The sequence below is a fragment of the Euleptes europaea genome, chromosome 1 (assembly GCF_029931775.1).
Source record: "Euleptes europaea isolate rEulEur1 chromosome 1, rEulEur1.hap1, whole genome shotgun sequence".
Classification (NCBI taxonomy): Eukaryota; Metazoa; Chordata; class Lepidosauria; order Squamata; family Sphaerodactylidae; genus Euleptes; species Euleptes europaea.
The window spans coordinates 31,634,242-31,654,188 of NC_079312.1; positions in this window are offsets into that span (position 1 = coordinate 31,634,242).

Genomic DNA, 19,947 nt, shown 5'->3' on the forward strand with positions numbered 1-19,947 from the left:
GCTGGCCCTGCTGCCTCCCTCTCACCCTCCTTCCTTCCCTCCCTCCCCGGCAGTGGCTGCAGAAGTAGCGGCTGCGCCGGGGAGCGTCGCCAAAGAGCTGCCCAGGCTAGGCAGGCGAGGAGCCGGGGCCAAAGGGGGCAGCCGAGCAGTGGCTGGGCGAAGAAGGGGGCAAAGGAGAGAGGAACATGCGCGGGCGGGGGGCAGTGGCGCGAGAGAGCCGAAAGGGGGACTTGCGGTGGCAGGATGTGCACAGCCCGTCCGCTGCCAAAGGCTGGGCAGAGGTCTCCCCTCTGCTCGCGGTGTCAATGCATTGCATTGACTCAAGAATTGTGAGAACCAGAAAGCCGCTATCTGGTTCTCACAATTCTTGAGTCAATACTTGTGTGTTAAAAAGGAAGCAGGACATAATGAGAACCATTTCAAAGGTACCATACCTTTTTATTTTTCCATGTTCTGAACAAGGTTACTGCCATGCAGTTTGCATAGCTTGAACTTGCCGTTCAATGGCTATGAGGTGTGGGGACACTGAAGGAAACAAGAGGTTAGCCAGGGTCAGATTAAGACATGCTGGATTAAGATATCCATGACATGTCAAAGTTAAAATGCTCCATAGCGTTATCCCCCCAAATGGTAATTTTGTCTTTTTAGTCATTTTTTTTTGTATTTAGAGGCCCTCAAAATCTGCCATCCCAAACTATAGCTCACTTAATTTACATGTAAATCTGATGAAATCAAAAAATGGAGCCCAAGGGTACTACACAAAGCCTTCTGTGGATTATATGTGTATGTTTACTGCATGCATGTATTCCAGGTTCAGATCAAAATAGGTGCATAAACACTCTGTACATACACACCGTGTAGCACAAAGCTGCTTCTAAAAATGGCACCCTCACGTTGACTCCAATGCCTCTGCCCCATAACAAGTAGGACTGTTTCCCCTTTATTTTCCATGTTTCCCTAACCCCTGAATCGCGGGGGCATGTTGCACCAGAATAAAAGACTCAGGCGCTTATGGATACCTTACTTACAATTTAATTTTTATCGATAAATAAGATCATTATTAAGTATGATATCAAGTTTTATTCAGTGTACCTATAGTTTTATTAAGACTTAAAACTTTAATTAAAGTTTATTAAGTTAATAAACAGTGTACCTACCTATATAGTTTAAGTTTAAGAAATTTGGCCTCAAAAGAAATCTCAGTTGTACTGTTGATTTTTGGCTCTGTTGACTAATGAGTTTGCCGACCACTGTTCTAGGGAGACTGTCCCCTGGACAACAGCCTGGCATTATCTCTAGTCTAAAGCTTTTTTTGTTGTTGGAAACTTTAATGTATGAAATCCCAGGCAGCACACAGGCATGAGAAACTATGGCTTTTTATACACAGCCATGTCTAATGTTTTCCTGTGTGTTGTTCTTGTACACTGAGGGTTTACAGAAGGGGGATTAGAGAATTTCTTCTGATGCATTTGCTCCAAAGAGGAAAAGGTGTATTGCTTTTCAGGTACAAAGTGATAAGAATGGCTGAAGTGTGGTGCATTTCTTCAAGCTTGGAAAAAGAACAAGTTATTGTAGCTACTGTAATTTCTTTAACTGTACTAGAAAAGTACAAATGGCAGGATGTGGCAATAGGAGATGTTCCAAGAGTTCTTTAACAACAAACCTTTATGAAATCTTTTTTACCTTAACTGGGTGTTCCATGAAGTAGATGGACTATTAAACTGAAACCATAAGCTATACATCATTGTAATTGCTACTAAAATTCATTGTGATCTTTGCAATGCTAGTTCTCTTCCCATCTAGCCCCAGTGATGATAAGAACTTCTATATGTTAATTGAAACAAACCATTCTTCAAAGGCTTTGGGTTGCTTGCTATGCATACCCAGTGCTGGCAGACTCATCCATCCTTATTTGAAAATAATAGCTGTATTTTGGGAAGCAACTCTTTTCCTTTTGGCCCTCTCTCCTAATTTCCTACCTATGCTCTGCCATTTTCAGTGCACTCCTGAGGCTGGGGACTGAATCGCCTTAGGAGGTGACGTGACCCCTACACTGGCATCTGTGCCACTTGCGCCAGCCCCTTTGGATGGCTGCGGCGGCACGGCCCTTGGATGCCGGCTCGACCTCCCGCTGGTGTCCTGCCAGAGCAAGTCCTCATGCCAGCGTCCCGGGAAGCGTTTCAAGGGACGGAGCTGCCAGTAGGCAACTTCCTAAACTCTTTCAGTCCAAGAACACCCCCTTAAACAACAGCAGTGTCGTCGTTTGTGGGCTTCCTAGAGGCACCTGGCTGGTCACTGTGTGAACAGACTGCTGGACTTGATGGGCCTTGGTCTAATCCAGCAGCGCTTTTCTTATGTTCTTATGTTCAGTGCTGCACCAGCATCGCTGTGTTCAATGGGGCTTCCCCCCTTTTCACTTTCCCCCCCTCTGCTGCAGTGGCCAAACTTCTTTGGAGGCGCCACGGTCACGCCATCCCCGGCTGCTGCAGCTCTCAGGAATGGGCTGTTAGTGAACCTTTACTTTTTAATATTCCAGGGCTGCAGTCTTAACACCTACTTGGGAGTAACCCCATTGAATTAAATTGGACTGACATCTGAGCAGACCAGCTTATTTATATATATATAATGTTGTATTACAATAATACAACATTAAAAAAACAACCTTCTTAACAAACAAACATTGACCAATACTTATGAAACCTATAAAACATATAACTTTCTAAATAAACACTGTCTTTATGAACCACCACCAACACAATCTAAACTTTTAAGCATGTTCTCCATCCTGGATATAGTGGGATTCCATATTCTATCCAATTCCTCTATGTTTTTGTTATTTTGATAGTAAGTTAATTCAATCAACACATAGATCTCTCTTACTTTGTCAAACCACCTATTTAAGCTTGGAGAGTTTGCTCCTTTCCAGTATCTGGCAAAATTTATCCTTGCTAATGTTACCATATGGAAAAATACATCAAGAAGTTTCTTATTCATAGTTGGTAAACAGTTTAACAAGATTATTTCTGGATTTGTGGATACTTCTATTTCCAGATCTTTAGATATTATGTTTATCATATTTTCCCAATAAACTGTAGCTCTAGTACATACCTACCACATATGGTAAAAATCTGCCTTATCCCTCTTACAAAACCAACATTTATTTGCGGCTTCCTTTAAGTTTGACATTTTCTGTATACTGATAGGGGAGAGATGCCACATATATACAATTTTATATAGATTCTCTCTGCTAGATAAACTTATTGTGAAATTTAAACCTTTCGTGTATATAAATTCCCATTTGTCATCATCCAACACGTAGCCGACATGTATATTCACCACTGAATATAGAAATAAAGGTTCCTGAGTACTGAATAAAGAGCTATTGATTAATCGTACTGTCAAGGAAAAGTTAGAAGAAGATTTAAAATAGTATTTTATGATAAATAATTAATTGGAGTGTTCTGCATTAAGTATATGGGATGCAGCTAAAGCACATTTTAGAGGGCTGGCGATAAGTACATCAGCATATTTAAAGAAAATAAAATGTGGTACGGAGAAGTTGTATACAAAAAATTGAGGAGTTACAAAACCAACATAAAAAAACCAAAATAATGAAACTTTATCAGAAATAAAAAAGAGAGATTGAAATTAATACAAATGGATACAAATGCTAAGCAATTAATAAGCAATTGCTTTTTACAAAACAAAAATATTTTGAGAATGGCGATAAAGCCGGAAAGTTATTAGCCAACAAGGTAAGGAAAGTCAAAGCTAAACAAACACGAACCAACATCAAATTAAGTGATGGTAGTATGTGTTATGACACTAAAAAGATTATAAGGATTATCAAGATCTGTACAAATCTGAACAGCCCAACAAAGAAGATATAGGTGATTTTTTAAAAATATTTAAATTCTCAAATTATCAAATGAAGATAGTTAATAGATAAAGATATAAGTTTTGAAAAACTTGAGGATGCAATCAAAAAGTTAAAAATCAATAAAACTCCTGGCCCAGATGGTTTTATTTCATAATTTTATAAAGAGTTTTGCTAGATAATTAATCCCCCCTTGCTAAATGCAATAAATGATATTTTCAAGAAAGGAAGATTCCCTGAATCATGGTCTGAGAGCACTATGTTGTAGGCACAAAGGATTATAGATATATATGGTTTGAATATATGGATAATGGTTGCTATGAAATATATATATGTTAAATGCTATGCATAATAGTCAAAAGGATTTTACTATGATTAGGTCATACTGCTTAAGAAACAGATTACATTCATTATAATAATGCTATAGCTAATTTAAGACTGGGAGAAATGCCATGTCCTTCAAGGAAAATAAACACCCACTACTTCCTGGAACGTTGCCTATACGGAAGTAATGAATCATCACTACCTAAAATAGAATAGAGCAGCCTTGCTGAACATCATTGACCTGTCATCTTATTGTTAAATAATATGAATAATACAGAATATAATCTTATGTTTATAGTTAAACATCTTTAGAGATATGTTCAAAGTTTATAAAATTATAGCTGAAGAATAGGAAGGGTCTTGATTTCAGATATGATGCCTGGGGGCTAAAATAAACATAGATTAAAGTTCCCTTAAAAATAGTATTTAAGGGGGCTGTAAGAAAGGCTCATTGGAAGTTTAGTAAGTAGACTTCCCAGTGGTAGGTTGGGTGTGATGGAAATCTTATGATCTGTGTTCTGTGTAAATATCTAAAAGCTAGCACTGTTTGAGTTTGAATACTTTTTGCACAATATGAAATTGCCTGCTTATGTGATGTGCTTTTGATGAAAATGTTTGCTTCACATTGCTGTACATAAGCTTGCTATCAAATGCAAATGTTATACTATGCATTTCACTGATTGTATTCTGTCATTGCCTATCACTCTCTATATACTTTGAAATATTACATTGAATTGCATTGCTTTAATATTTCTGTTATACTCAATTCTCCACACCGTACCCCAAGCCCAAAACTGCCCCTGTTGTCCCTCTGACTGGTCTCCCCATCCCTATGCAGGGCCTCATGGCTGCTGTTAATGAAATTCTCTCCATCCTTGATCTCATGAAGGGTAGCAATCCAATCCTCCAAGTTCTGAACCTTTCCCTCTATGAGCCCTATCAGCTTACACCTTTGACATACTGGGTATGTGGTCCTTCCTCAACCCCAAACTGGGGGATACGGTGATGGTAACCTTCCTCCGTCCACAGAGTCCCAGTGTAGACAATGGCCAGATGTGTTCATGTGTTCAACTTCATAATAAATAACAAGAATGCTTTGCTTATCTAGGCTGCCAGGCTGACATGAGAAACACGAGACTGACCTAAGGCTTTCCCCTGCACTGTCATTAAATCAGCTGAATTACATCATGTGCAACTATTTAGAGTGGTTTGGAATCCATTCGTGCTAAGTCAGGCTTCCTGGCTGAAAGTAACTTGGGAGATATCTGTGATGATTAGCAGATACAATTAAATCGGTGCCTTTAACCCTGTGGTTCATGCTCCAATGTCTTCCCTGGGATAGAGGTCAGGCTGACTGGCCTGTAGTTTTGGATTGATCTCTATGGTACAAACTTTTGTTATGAAGGCCACCCCTAAAAATTAGATCCCTGCCTGCCTGGCTAGATAAATCATGCCAGGATAAACTGGGAACTTCTCTTGACAAGACTGTAAATTCTCCCTTGATGGAGTTTTGGCAAAAGGTTTGGCCATTTTTCTTTCTTTCTTTCTTTCTTTCTTTCTTTCTTTCTTTCATTCATTCATTCATTCATTCATTCATTTTATTTATTTTCTATAAGGGAATACAGGAAAAAAGGAGGGAAACCAAAAAAGGTAAATTTGACATTTTATTGGTTAGTTCCATGCCCCCCCCAAATCAATTCTCATCCCACAATAAAATCTCTTATGTAAATTTCAAACTCAGCTACAGAATTCATTACTCAAATATATGGTGACCTGAAATTATAACATTATTAAGATAACATTATTAGTGCATCTAAATCTATTTAATAAAAATACTGTGATCAAATCTATAGAGCTGTCTTTCAAATCTTATTTATTCCCACTCCTAATCTCACATTTCATACTTGGTTATCTCCTACATATCTGTCAAACAATAATTGCCATCTCTGCTTATAGACATCAATAGGCTTTCTACGAAGAAAATGTGTTAATCTCGACATAGTTGCGAACTCATGCTGTTTTGTAACCCATTCTATCAGTTGTGGAGTATTCTTGGTTTTCCAGTGCTTTCCAAGCAGGATTCTCGCCACTGAAGTCGCATATTGAAAAAGTTCTTTATTGATGGCTTTTATCTGAGTAGGAACCATCCCAAGCAGCATATATTTGGCATTCAGTTCAAATTTTACTGGAAGCATGCCTTGTATTTCTTTATGTATCAAGTTCCAATATTTCTGGGCCTTTTTACAAGTCTGCCATTGATGAAGAAAAGTTTCTTCTTTTTCTGAACACTTCCAACAATTAGCTTGGCTAGATTTATACATCCTTTGTAAGTCCTTTGGTGTGAAGTACCATCTGTAAAATATCTTGTACCAATTTTCTCCTATAGCCTGTGACGATGAAAATTTTATGTCTGTTGCCCACATTTTCTCCGAAGTTTGCATAGGAATCTCCAAAATTCTGCATCCATTTGATCATGCATGTCTTCACTTGTTCTGTAGCCGTTTCAGAAGATAATAGTAATTGATAATTTTTTGATAACATATGCATTGTCAAGAGACACTAGCATATCCTCAGCTCTATTCCAGGCTGCCAAAAAAACCCCCAAGATTTGGATTAAAAAGAACCACTTCTGTGAGGGATAGGTTAATAAAATCTGATTATTCCAATCCCACAGGACAGAGTGGTACATTACTTAAGGGGCATTTTAGATGCGAGCATTGTTCAGCATGCAAATTCTGTCTACCAGTCAAAAGTTTTACCAACCCCCACACTGGCTTCAAGTTTACTTTAGAGCAGTACAGTACTTGTAGTTCTAAAAATGTTGTAAATGTTATCATGTGTTCCTGCCAGAAGCTGTATATTAGCAGCACCTTTGCTAAAACACCTTTTGGAGAAGGGACACACTGAGGAAGATGTATTGTTCTTTGCTATTTGGCAAAATAAGCAACATCCCTTTCACAGAATTGATGTACAAAAATTACTTCTACAACAGGAAGCCAGGTACATACATTTGTTTCAGACTTTACAACCCTTGGGGTTGAATATGGATTTGGACCTGAGTTGTTTTCTATAGCTATAGGGTAGTACCAAACTATATTGGTGGTTATTTTAATGCTGACTTAATGTTACTACTATTACACACTAAACCCCTTTAATTGGCTACACCTGCCAATGCAGGTTAATAAACTGTGCACTATGACTCTTTGATAGGAAGCCTACGCCGAGAACGATGCAGTAGAAATGGACTCCTGAGGAGTAAGAAATAACACATTGGATATATTGTATGTATTCTCTGTATTCTTCATTGTTTCTAATTTCTTTATTGTATGGGTTGGCACATTAATAATTAGGATAGAAGTAACTGTACAGGAATTCTATTTAGGTGACTTTTTGGATCCAAGTAACTGAAGAAGCTGGAAGTGCAAACGGAACCTAATTATTATCTGGAAAGCCCATCTTCTTGATCCACTTTGAGCCGTTGATCTCTAGAGATACTTGGATTATCATACTTACCTGGCCCACTTGGCACTTTGAACCTAATATATCACTTGGTTCTTTAAAGATACAGACTTTTTTATTTACCTGTTGAACCTTGTTAACTTACCTGTTGAACACTCGGGTTTGCCTTTACCTCTGTTGGAAGGTAGGGTTCTGTGCAATTGCTTATAAAATATTGTATGAATACTTTAGTTTCTATACATTACTGTCATGTTTGATAGAAATTCGTAGTGAACATAGCATATAATATTACAATAGCCGAGTGTTGTATTTTTTGGTTATAGTTACAGTTTGAACAACACTGATTTTGCTTGTTTTGGAGACAAATACAATAGCATCTTTTACTCACCAACCCAGGCCCAGTACTTCTTCCGGCTTCATTGTTCCGGTATCTGTATTACCTGTAGTTGCAACATCTGAACATGTAGCTTCAACTAGTTACAGTGAATCAGATATACCTTCAGGGATAAATGACTTGGTTTCTGAAGCACATCCTATAAATGAACCTACACAAGAAAATGAAAGATCAACTGCTGGAATCTTCCAATATCCATTACGAGCAAATCTCAAACAGTTTTTTTGCTGAACATCCATTTTAGCCACTTGATGATCTGCCGTTTGATGCTCGCTTGTATGAGAGGAAAATTATGAATGACTCAGTCCCAAGAAAATGGCTAACATATAAGAAAGAAAATAGGTGCTTATATTGTTCATAATGCTTGGCCTTTGAGGCTCCCAACACTTGTAATCCATCACCCTTTATACATGGCTTTAGTGACTACAGGTGTATTAGCCAGATCTTGGCTTTACACGAATCAACAACATGTCAAAAATGTTCAGCAATTTATCAGTGTGGTTAATGATGGTATCTTATATAATTTTTTTTGCATCTTCACTAATTAAAAAGAAAGTAGAAGTGTTGAAGCAGAGGAGTATTGTCATGAGGATTATGGACATCATAAAGATGTTAGGCAAGCAAGCACTTCCTTTTCGAGGTCCAGAGAAATAAATTGGCCTAATGATAATGGATAATGAGGTTCTGAATCATGGCAAATTATTAGCCATAGTGCAGTTGATGGCAAAATATGACCCTATTATGGCAGCTCACGTTTCTGCAGTACAAAACAAGTCTACCCAAAGAATCAAATGATTAGAGCAAAAAGGAAAGGCTCAAAGTAATGGCTGTGGTGGACTTGTTACATACCTGAGTAAAACAACTATTAACAAGTTAATCCAAATTATGAAGAATATGATACAAGAAAGAATTAGTCATGAAGTTTCTCAAGCAAAATATTATTCTGTTAAAGTTGATTCAATGCAAGATAATTCATCCATCAATCAGTTTAGAATTATTATTCGGTATGTGCTTAAAGGTGTTATCTGTGGGTGACTACTTTCAGTTGTGCCAAGTAATGATGGTACAGGACAGGGACTTTTTGTTCTATTGACTGAAACATTACAGCATCTTAAAATTGATCCCCAAAATGTTTATCTGATAGTACAGATAGAGCTGCAAGCTACCGTGGCCAGTATAATGGTTTGCAAAGTAAAATTACTGATGTGGCTGATCAACATGTTCATATATGGTGCTATGCCCATGTCTTGAATTTGGTGATAACTGAAAAAACAAAATGTTTTGTGCCTGCAGTTTCTTTTTTCAATTTGCTCCAGAATTTAGCAAATGTTGTGAAAACGTCATACAAGAGAATGGCTGTATGGATAGAAGCTGCTGGAAAACATCTAGGACAAGAAAAAATAAAATGATAAAATGATATGAAAGTGTGAGACAAGAGAGGGATCAACCAGGGACATACTTAAAGGTAAATGTGCAAGCACCAGGTCATTACTGACCCACTACCCAAAATTCAGCCCGTTTTGATTCGGGAAATGCTGAAGTCCAAACTCCCCCAATTCGGATCCGTGGAATTCGGCACGCAATTCGAAGTTCGGGGAAAAATCCGGCCATTTAAAGCCATTAAAAACACATTTGTGCCTTTCTGCGGCTTCGGGGGGCATTTTTGGAGGTAGAGGTCCCCAAATTTCAGTGTAGCCTGAGGGGACCCTTCTTAAGAACCCCCAAGTTTTGTAAAGATTGGGTCAGGGGGTCCCGAGATATGGGGCCCAGAAGGGGTTCCCCCCCCCCAATCGCCAATTGGAATAAAGGCATTAAAAACACATTTGCACCTTTCTGCGGCTCTGGGAGGGATGTTTGGAGGTAGAGGTCCCAAAATTTCACTGTAGCTTCAGGGGACCCTTCTTGCAAGAACCCCCAAGTTTTGTGAAGACTGGGTCAGGGCCCCCCGGGTTATGGGGCTCAGAAGGGGTCCCCCATCTGCCCATTGGAATAAAGCCATTAAAAGGGATGTACTAAAACGAATGACAAGTCAGCCCATTGGAAGCAATGGGGGAGGCTGCCCAGCCCATTGAAAATAATGGGAGAGGGGAATGTCAGTTGACTTGCATTGACTCCACTGAAATACATTACAGGGGATGTACTAAAATGAATGACAGGCTAGCCCATTCGAAACAACAGGAGTGGCTGCACAGCCCATTGGAAACAGTAGGAACCAGCCAGAGAGAGACTCACTGACCCACAGTTAACTCCACATGAAGTTGGCAACCGGTGAAAACAGTAGAAAGCACAGTCCCACACAGAGGCAATCAAGCCCACCCCCCAGCAGAACAGGTAAACACCCCCCTTTGGCTTCCCCCCTCACACACACACACACACACACACACACACACACACACACACACAGAATCTCCCCCCCCCCACATACACACACAGAGGAAAAAAATTATAGAGAATTACAGAGAAAAGCCCCCAAATGGGTCTTACTGTGGATGTCTTCTTCTCTTCTATCAGGAGCAGGGAATGGAAGTCAGGACTCAGGAGTAATCCAATACGATTCTAGCAGACTCACACACACATACTCTCTGGCACAGGAGGTTTTGCCTTGGATTTGCCACTCTGTAGATGCACATTAAGGATTGCCTGCTCCCATTCATTCCAATGGGTGGATGGGGGGACCTCATAACTCAGGATTAATTGCCTTGTAGTCAGACCCCCGGGCCGGGGTAATGGTATGGCCCAACTGCCGAGGCAACCAGACCCCCAGGCCGGGGTAATGGTACGGTCCAACTGCCGAGGCAACCAGACCCCCAGGCCGGGGTAATGGTATGGCCCAACGTGAATGTGTTTTTAAAGGCTGTAATGGGCAGATGAGTGGGGGGACCCCTTCCAGGCCCCATAACTCGGGACCCCCTGCCCCAATCATCACCAAACTTGGGGGTTCTTGCAAGAAGGGTCACCTCAAGCTACGCTGAAAGTTTGGGGCCTCTACTTCCAAAAATGCCCCCCTGAAGTTGTGGGAAAGGTGTGAATGTGTTTTTAATGCCTTTATTCCAATTGGCGATTATTTGGGGGGACCCCTTCTGGGCCCCATATCTCAGGACCCCCTGACCCAATCCTTACAAAACTAGGGGGTTCTTGCAAGAAGGGTCCTCTCAAGCTACGCTGAAATTTTGGGACCTCTACCTCCAAACATGCCCCCCCGGAGCCTCAGAAAGGCGCAAATGTGTTTTTAATGGCTGCTAGTTGCTAGCCGAATGCTGCTAGTTGCTTAGTAACTGAAGGTTATGCTGATGATTCGGAGCTCCCGAATTTGCTGAATTTACTCAGCGATTGCCCCGAACTCGCCGAATTCGGCTCGTTGTTTTCCTGCCTTTTTAAAATTCGGTTCCATCCGAACTAGAAACCACCAAATCGGGGGAAATTTGGCTGTATTTCGGTTCGGGACGAACCGAATCAACAGCCCTACTACCCATGCATAAAATGCCTTTTACCAATTGTTTAAGATATCTGCCGAGGCAGTCATTCTCAGGAGGTCACAATGTACTGCATGTACTAACTTATGTCAGGATAATCAACACTGTCATTTCTAATGGCCAGACTTGCCTGTTTGGTAAGGACAACAGTTCCCATGAAGGTTAAGGTCTGTGCTCTCAGTTCATGATACCCAGCACTGACAGCTCCCATCTTTTGTCTGAGGACACTTACAGTCTACTTACTGATAGGACCTTGAGTAATACACAATAGTCAAGTAACTCTGCAGCAAGTAACTGATAAAAGTATTGATGGATGTAATTTGAGTTTACTTTTTTGGCATTATATATTACCGCTTACTTCAGACGTTTGTTAAATAGTATACTTATTTTATTACTTACCAGGACGAGAACATTTTAAAAAAATAGATATGTATGTTAATGATATTTTTCCAGAGGTAAATTATCATTAAATTATTAGAATTGATTTATCGGAAGGGGACTTGTTTCAGGCTTATTATGATCTAGGAGACTTCATCAGCAATTTGTTTAAAGTAATTTTTGATCTAATTTCCTAAAAATGAAATGACAATGTTGCAGTGCTGCCGTCCTGAAAATCATAAGCTGCGGTCTAGAGAGGCTTGCACATGTATTCCATGTGTGGTCATATTTCATAACCTGGCAAATTGTCCTGACAGGTTACTAGATTTGTTACTGTAGATATGGTGCTGCAATCATTGTTCAGCTACTCAACAAAAACAGATGTGCAGGTGGTATGAAACCTTTGTTGGCTTTGGAAATTACTGAAGGCCTCTGGAATGAACAGATAACACTTCCAATCAAGAATAGAGGTACAATTATCACTTCGTAGGAACAGCAATTAGATTATTAATTGGAGAGCACAAGCTCAGTCAATGATCAATATAAACCACTCATTAAAGTGGTTTACCAAGTCATATATATAGTCAAACCAGTTGCCTATGTGCAGGACTGTAAGTGGCACCACTCAAAGAAGAACAAATACAGGTAAGTAATTTTCAAGTTCTTTTAAAAATACAAATTCAATGTATTATTAATTTTATTTCATTTCATCCTTGCTTTTCTTTCCAACGGGGACCCTAAGAGGCTTACATCGTTCTCCTCTTCTCCATTTTATCTTCAAAATAACCTTGTGAGGAAGGTGTAATGGACATCTTAGGTTCCACCTTTCCCTAACAGTGACCAATGGGAGCTGACGGTATGTTAAGCCTTTTATGCATGGGTTGGATCTCCCTGGTTGGACCTGGGTTCATTGCACATTAATGTAACCTGATTTGGAGGAAACTGTATGCATTGGCTTGAATGATCAGGGATGAAACTATGTGCTAATCGAGCCACGAATACAGAAAAGCAGTCTCCCAAGCTCAAATCAAGTCCCACCCTTTTAAATGCTGCTCTGTAATTGGCTTACTTCACAGTACTTACCTTGAGAAAAGATTTCCTTCCCCCCAAACCCAGTTGCTGCATAAAAAAGCATTTAAGAACAAAAAACAAAAAAGGAGCAATCTGAAAGAAGGGGGGGGGAATCCAAGCCTCGTTTTTAAAAAGTCTTTCTTTTGCTCAGAAAGAGCTCTGAGGTAGCAGGAATCACTTGAATCCCTGCCTCTTTACACATTGCTTCATGATTGGCTGTGAGAGAAGCCAATCATTTGTGTTTCCCCCTAACGGAGTATGCACACTCTGTGACTGGAATGAGCCAGGATCAATGGTTTAATTTGGGCCAGAAGAGGAATGGGAAAAGTCAGGTTTGTTTTGCGTCAAAGCAGCATTGAGCTTCCAAGGAATGAGATAGCGTGCATACTGAAAAGTTTGATCCTGGCTGAAACAGGGAATAAAGGAGGTTAAAGGCTGATTATGCATGGTCGCTTTAACCTCCTTTATTACCTGTTTCAGCCAGGATCAAATTCTTCAGCATGCTCGCTATCCCATTCCTTGGAAGCTCAACGCTGTTTCAACGCAAAACGAACCTGGCTTTTTCCATTCCTCTTCTGGCCCGAATTAAACTGTTCATCCTGGCTCATTCTGGAGTCACAAAGCGTGCATACTGTGTTCTCGAGTTGAGCTTCTCCCCGCCATCACGCCCCACCCTTTTCCAAACCCCCTCTTCAAAGCAGCATGAAGGGGAAACACAAGATTTGCCTCTCTCACAGCCAATCATGAAGCAGTGTATAAAGAGGCAGGGATTCAAGTGCTTCCTGCTCTTTCTGAGCAAAATAAAGGCTTTTTTAAAACAAGGCTTGGATTTCTCCCCCCCCCACTTCCTTCAGATTGCTTGTTTTTTTGTTCTTCAAATGCTTTTTTATGCGGCAGTTGGGTTTGGGGGGAAGGAGAACTTCTCTCACAATGTAAGCCAATTACAGAGCAGCATTTAAAGGAGTGGGACTTGATTTGAACTTGGGAGACTGCTTTTCTGTATTCATGGTTCGATTAGCACACAGTTTCGTCCCTGATCATTCAAGCGAATGCATAGAGTTTCCCCCAACCCGGGTTACTTTAATGTGCAATGAACCCAGGTCCAAGCAGGGAGATCCAGCCCAGGCATAAAAGACCAAACTGACCATGCATAAATGACCTTAGTGAGTGACAGCTGGAACACAGGAGTTAGCGGCAGTTAAGGGAGTTAAGACGGCAGTTGAGAAGTGAGAGAAAAGAGCCTAAGTGCAGCCTAAGTGCAGCTGAGGCGAAAAGCAGTTTAAAGCTAAATGAAAAGAAAATTCAATTTGTAACAAAATATCCCAAAGGCTGGAATAGGGAAATAGTTAAAAAGTTCTAGGGGAAAGAAGCATTGTAACGTTTACCTTACTTTCTTTAGTGTTATGTTCAAACCATGAAAAAAAAGTTAACTCCTTGTTTGTTTAACACACACACACACACACACACACACACACACAAGTTAATATCTCGGTCTATATGCATTATAGGATATGAATAAATGGTGGCATCGTGTGAATGGAATAGCGTTTGAGCCCCAACCCCAACAACTCTGCGGAGTATTTGAGTGAGGGCCTTGTTATTAAGGAAGGGCTGGGCTACCCTGTCTGCTGATGTCTCTGTGAGTGAGAGACAACCTGAGAGGTGAAATGGCTCTCTAGAGATTTTGAAAGAGTCGAGAAGGGTAGTGACTGTGACAGCCTGTAACACTGAACCTGAGAGAGAGAGAGAGAGAGAGAGAGAGAGAGAGAGAGAAGTGTAGAGGGCCGTAGACACTCTGGGTGCTTTCATATATGCCGAATAATGCACTTTCAATCCACTTTCAATGCACTTTGCAGCTGGATTTTACTGTACGAACCAGCAAAATCCACTTGCAAACGATCGTTAAAGTGCTTTGAAAGTGAATTGAAAGTGGTTTATTCAATATGTGTGAAAGCACCCTGAGTGGAGAAGGGTCTCCTAGGCCCTACTCTGACACACTAACCACTACACCATGATACTCTATACTACAATATCTTAATGACATTCAAAGACACAAATAGAACAAATCAGGTAACTATCGAAGTTAGCAGGTACAAAACAAATATTAAAAGAATCAATTGTGAAACCAATATAAAATATCACTAGAATTATGATTTTTTAATGAGACCCGTGCCCTTCAAAGGGAGCTTCACAATACACTTGTTAATGGGTTGGATCCAAAGATGCCTGTTGACTCAAAGAGGAAGGAGTCTTTCCATGAACAGAAGACTCTTAAGTCAAAGACTCCTTCCACAAGTACCTTTCAATGCAACCTATGTTCCTTTTCAACTGGCTTTAGACCTGGCTTTGTGACAGAGACTGCATCAAGTGGATAATATCTTCTTAGAGTGAGATAAGGTCAATATATCTCAGTTGATTTTGCCTGACTTCTCCAGTCCATTCCCGCTGACATGGTAGACCACTCAGTTTCATTGGAAATCTATACTGTGGGTTTTAGAGGTATTGTGTCAAAGTGGTGCCAGATGTCTTTATCTGGGTGAACCCAGAGAGTCATTGGTCCTTTATGCATGGGTACTTTCACTCATGTTCACTCCTGGTCTGACTGGGTTGTTCTTCGGAGTTACGCATGAGTTTTCCGCCCATTAGAAATGATCTCACACCCAGCCCTTGCAAATCCCAGGTCTTCCCGTTGCTCTTAAATCCCGATTCTTCGATCTGTCCTGAGATCAGCCCAGATGAAATCTCAGTGCATAATCCAAAGCATGGGACACGGAAGCTTGGGGGGGGTGACGTTTCTCTCACAGCACCACAGCCAATTACACAGCGGCATTTCAAGTGGCTTTCTGCTTTCTCGGAGCAGACTCACACAAGTCTTAAGGATTTCTTAAGGATTTTAAAAGAACACTTGGGTTTCTCCCCCACCCCCATTCCTTTTAGAGAGCTCCATTTTTTTCTTCCCAAAATGCTTTTAAACATGGCACTTGGGTTTCCGCTGGGGTGGGGGAATGGGACGTTTCTCTCACAGTAACCACTACAGCCAATTACAAAGCAGCGTGTTCAGGAGCAAAGAGACGTTTCCAGATTTAAGCTTGGTGACTTTGCTGGTGCACAGCAATTTTTGGATTCACTACAGAAATGTTTGGGTGGAGCGAGCATCGAACCCCAGGTAAAACTCCCATACATTGTGAAAAGGTCAGTGATGTGTGTTATGTATGCATGTGTGTGTGTGATTGAATCAAGGAGAAAGCTCCGTGTAATTGTTGGAAATACAATGTCTAGTGCACAAAGATTGATTAAAGAAAGGAAGATCAGCAGGGGGCAGCAAGTGTGAGAGTTGGATAGATAGAAAGGTTGTGATCCTTCTCCCTTCTCTTCCTGTGTTCTTGTTTGTTCCCATAATGCACCCCTACTCTTCCTTCTAGTTACAGTGAAAGAGAGGAGCAACAGGCCGCATGTTGCCCTGTTAGTTATGGACCCTAGTTAGAAATAAGCCTGTCTCTCAGTCGTTTACCAAGTTTGTGATTTCTGAATAAACTCACTTTGTTTAGTCCTTAATCAGACTTAGGATCATTCTTAAGAAAAACTCCATTTCCTTCATGGTAGCAGAGGATGGTTGTGGATTGATCTCTGAGTAAAGGAAAGGGCTCACGAGAGGCAAGATGGCCGCCTACAATAATCAGCATGCTGCTGTGATAGAAAGACTGAATGAACAGAACTACTTAATCTGGAAAGCCCGTATGCAGACTCACCTCGTGGAGCTGGGAAACTGGAGTGCGATAAAGGATCCAAGACCAGCAGATGCCGAGGTATAAAAGCAACGCAAGTGGGACGAGCATAATGACAAAGCAAAAGGAGTCCTGTTCAAAGGTTTGGAAGACAGGGACATTTTGAGGGTGATTCATTTTGATAAAGCTAAAGAAATCTGGGAAGAAGTTCAGAAACTTTATACAGATACCTCTCTGAAAAGTAGAATATTTTTGCAAAGAAAGTTATTCTCCATCAGAATGAGAAATGATCAGAGCTTGAGTGCACATTTGGACAATTTTCTGAATTTAGTGCAGCAGCTCCGCTCAGCTGGAAAAGACTTTCTTGATGAGGATTTGATAATACTGTTGTTGATAAGTCTGCGCCCAGAGTATGAAAATTTTATAAACCAAGTTGAAACTAAGAAAGACTTAACCTTGAATCAAGCAATAAGTATGCTGGAAGAGTATAATAGATATAAGGAGTTTAAGAACTCAGACATGGGGTGTGAACTGAAGGATTGTGAAAATGCAATGAGTGCTGTAAAATTTAAAAAGAAAACTGAAATCATATGCCATCAGTGTGGAAAGTGTGGACATATTAAAAGAAATTGTCCTTTCTTTAAACAAGGAAATCATTTCTCCAAGAAAGAAGAAAAGGGGAATTTCTCATATGAGAAATCAAAACCTCCAAAGAAATGTTTTGTGCTGGCAGAGAAAGAATCCAGTAATCAAGTATGGCATATAGATTCTGCATGTACTGCACACATGACAGGAAACAAAAACTTCTTTGAAATATTAAAGGAAGAAAAAAGGGAGGTACTGCATGTTGCTGATGGCAGGACTGTAGAAATAGCAGGTATTGGGTCAGGGACTTTGAGATGCAAACTTCCAAATGAAGAAATTCAAGAAATCCTAATAACAAAGTGTTTTTATGCGCCAGCCCTAAAGTCTAACCTGATTTCTGTGAGTGTTCTTACTGAAAAAGGCATGAATGTGTCTTTTGGAAAAGAATGTGTTATTGAAAAGGACAAAGAAATAATTGCAATAGCTAAGAAAAGAGATGGACTATATGTACTGGAAACATGCGAGCAAGTAGCAAGCTTTGCCAATGGAAAGTTGCAAGCACAGAGATTGTTCATTAATTTGGCATCGACGTTTTGATCATCGTGATGCAAACGCAATAAACCAGCTGCAAAGCAATGACTTAACAAAAGGGATGAAACTTACAAAATGTGCTTTTGAAGAAAAATGTGTACTCTTCATTAAAAACAAGGCAACACGACCAAGTTTCAAGGGCAAAAGAACTGAGAAAAATGAAGCAAGAAAACCACTAGACTTGGTTCATAGTGACATGTGGCCCAATGAAAATTGCGACACCTAGTGGCAACAGATATATTCTCACCTTCATGGATGAATACTCCAATTACTTGATCAGAGAGAAAAGTCAAGTGTTTGAAAAGTTTAAAATGTATGTGGCACTGGTTAGTAAAAGATACCAGAGAAAACCACTAGTACTACGCACTGACAATGGAGGTGAATACGTAGGACATGAAATGAAGAACTACATGTCTGAGCAGGGGATCCAGCATCAAGTCACAGTGCCTTTCACTCCAGAGATGAATGCTGTGGCAGAGAGAAAGAATCGCTCTCTCACTGAAATGAGCAGATGCATGCTTTTTGAAGCAAGACTACCTGAGAAATTTTGGGGAGAAGCAATAAATACTGCTACCTATTTGCAAAATAGACTGCCTACCAAAGGTGCAAGCAGTACCCCTTTTGAACTATGGTTCGGATACAAACCCAATGTCAATCACATTAAGGTTTTTGGATCAAATGCCTACAGCTATGCTCCTAAAGAAAAGAGGTCCAAAATGGATCTGAGAGCAGAAGAAGGAATTGTTGTGGGATATGCACAAGGAAATAGAGGATACCGGGTCCTCAATCCAAAGACTGAAACAATAAAAACTTGCCATGCTGTTTATGTTGATGAAAGAAAGAAAGAAAGAAAGAAAGAAAGAAAGAAAGAAAGAAAGAAAGAAAGAAAGAAAGATGTGAGTCACCAAGCACTGACAAAGGAAGATGAAGAACAGCACCTACAAACAACAAAATTCTACATTATGGACCACGAACCTGACACAAATGAAGAACCAGAAGGGGCCACAGAGCCCGAAGGGGCTACAGAAGCCGAAGAGTCAAGCATCAGGCAGGCAGGCAGAACAACCAAAGGGATTCCACCAAACAGACTTTCCTATTTGGCTAGAACAGAGACTGTATCTGAGCCTTCCACATGGGAAGACATAATAAGAAATATGCAAGAGGAAGGGCTTGTCGAGTTGAAATATTGCTGCACAGAGAAAATGATTGCAGATATACTTACAAAGCCTCTCCCAAAAGACAAGTTTAAAGGTCTATGCCAGAACCTCAATCTTGTAGACTTTGTACGCTAGACCTTGAGAAGGGGTGTTGGAAATACAATGTCTAGTGCACAAAGATTGATTAAAGAAAGGAAGATCAGCGGGGGGCAGCAAGTGTGAGAGTTGGATAGATAGAAAGGTTGTGATCCTTCTCCCTTCTCTTCCTGTGTTCTTGTTTGTTCCCATAATGCACCCCTACTCTTCCTTCTAGTTACAGTGAAATAGAGGAGCAACAGGCCGCATGTTGCCCTGTTAGTTATGGACCCTAGTTAGAAATAAGCCTGACTCTCAGTCGTTTACCAAGTCGTTTATGTAAACAAGGCACTTAGCCCTTGCCCTGTGCTGCCATTTTGAACTCATTTTTATAGGAGGAAATATTATGCCAAAATTTTCTTAGATCAAGTGTATAATTGAGAGTTAATGATATGATGCTGATTCCTAGAGTATAATCACAGATTGAGAAGTGTCTGCAATTTGGAATTTCTGTAGCACTGTGAATTTCCAGTGGGTTATGGGAACACTTTTGGCAGGTCCCTGGAATTGCTCCATATTTTAATAAAGTATTAGTCATGCGTCCATCTGAAGAGCAACTCAGAAAAGTTATACAGAGAAGGGATCGTTCAGGTATAGGAATCAAGGAAGAGAAATGTCAGCATGGAGCACCTGCATCATTTCCCTGGGATATCAGACCGATGCATCTGGCATCCACCTAAAGTGAAGTCGAAGCAAGGGCAGTACATAATGCTCCGCTATCAAAATGCAGATGAGATTACCGAGTGTTTCTAGAAAAACTGTCCCCCCTCCACATCTT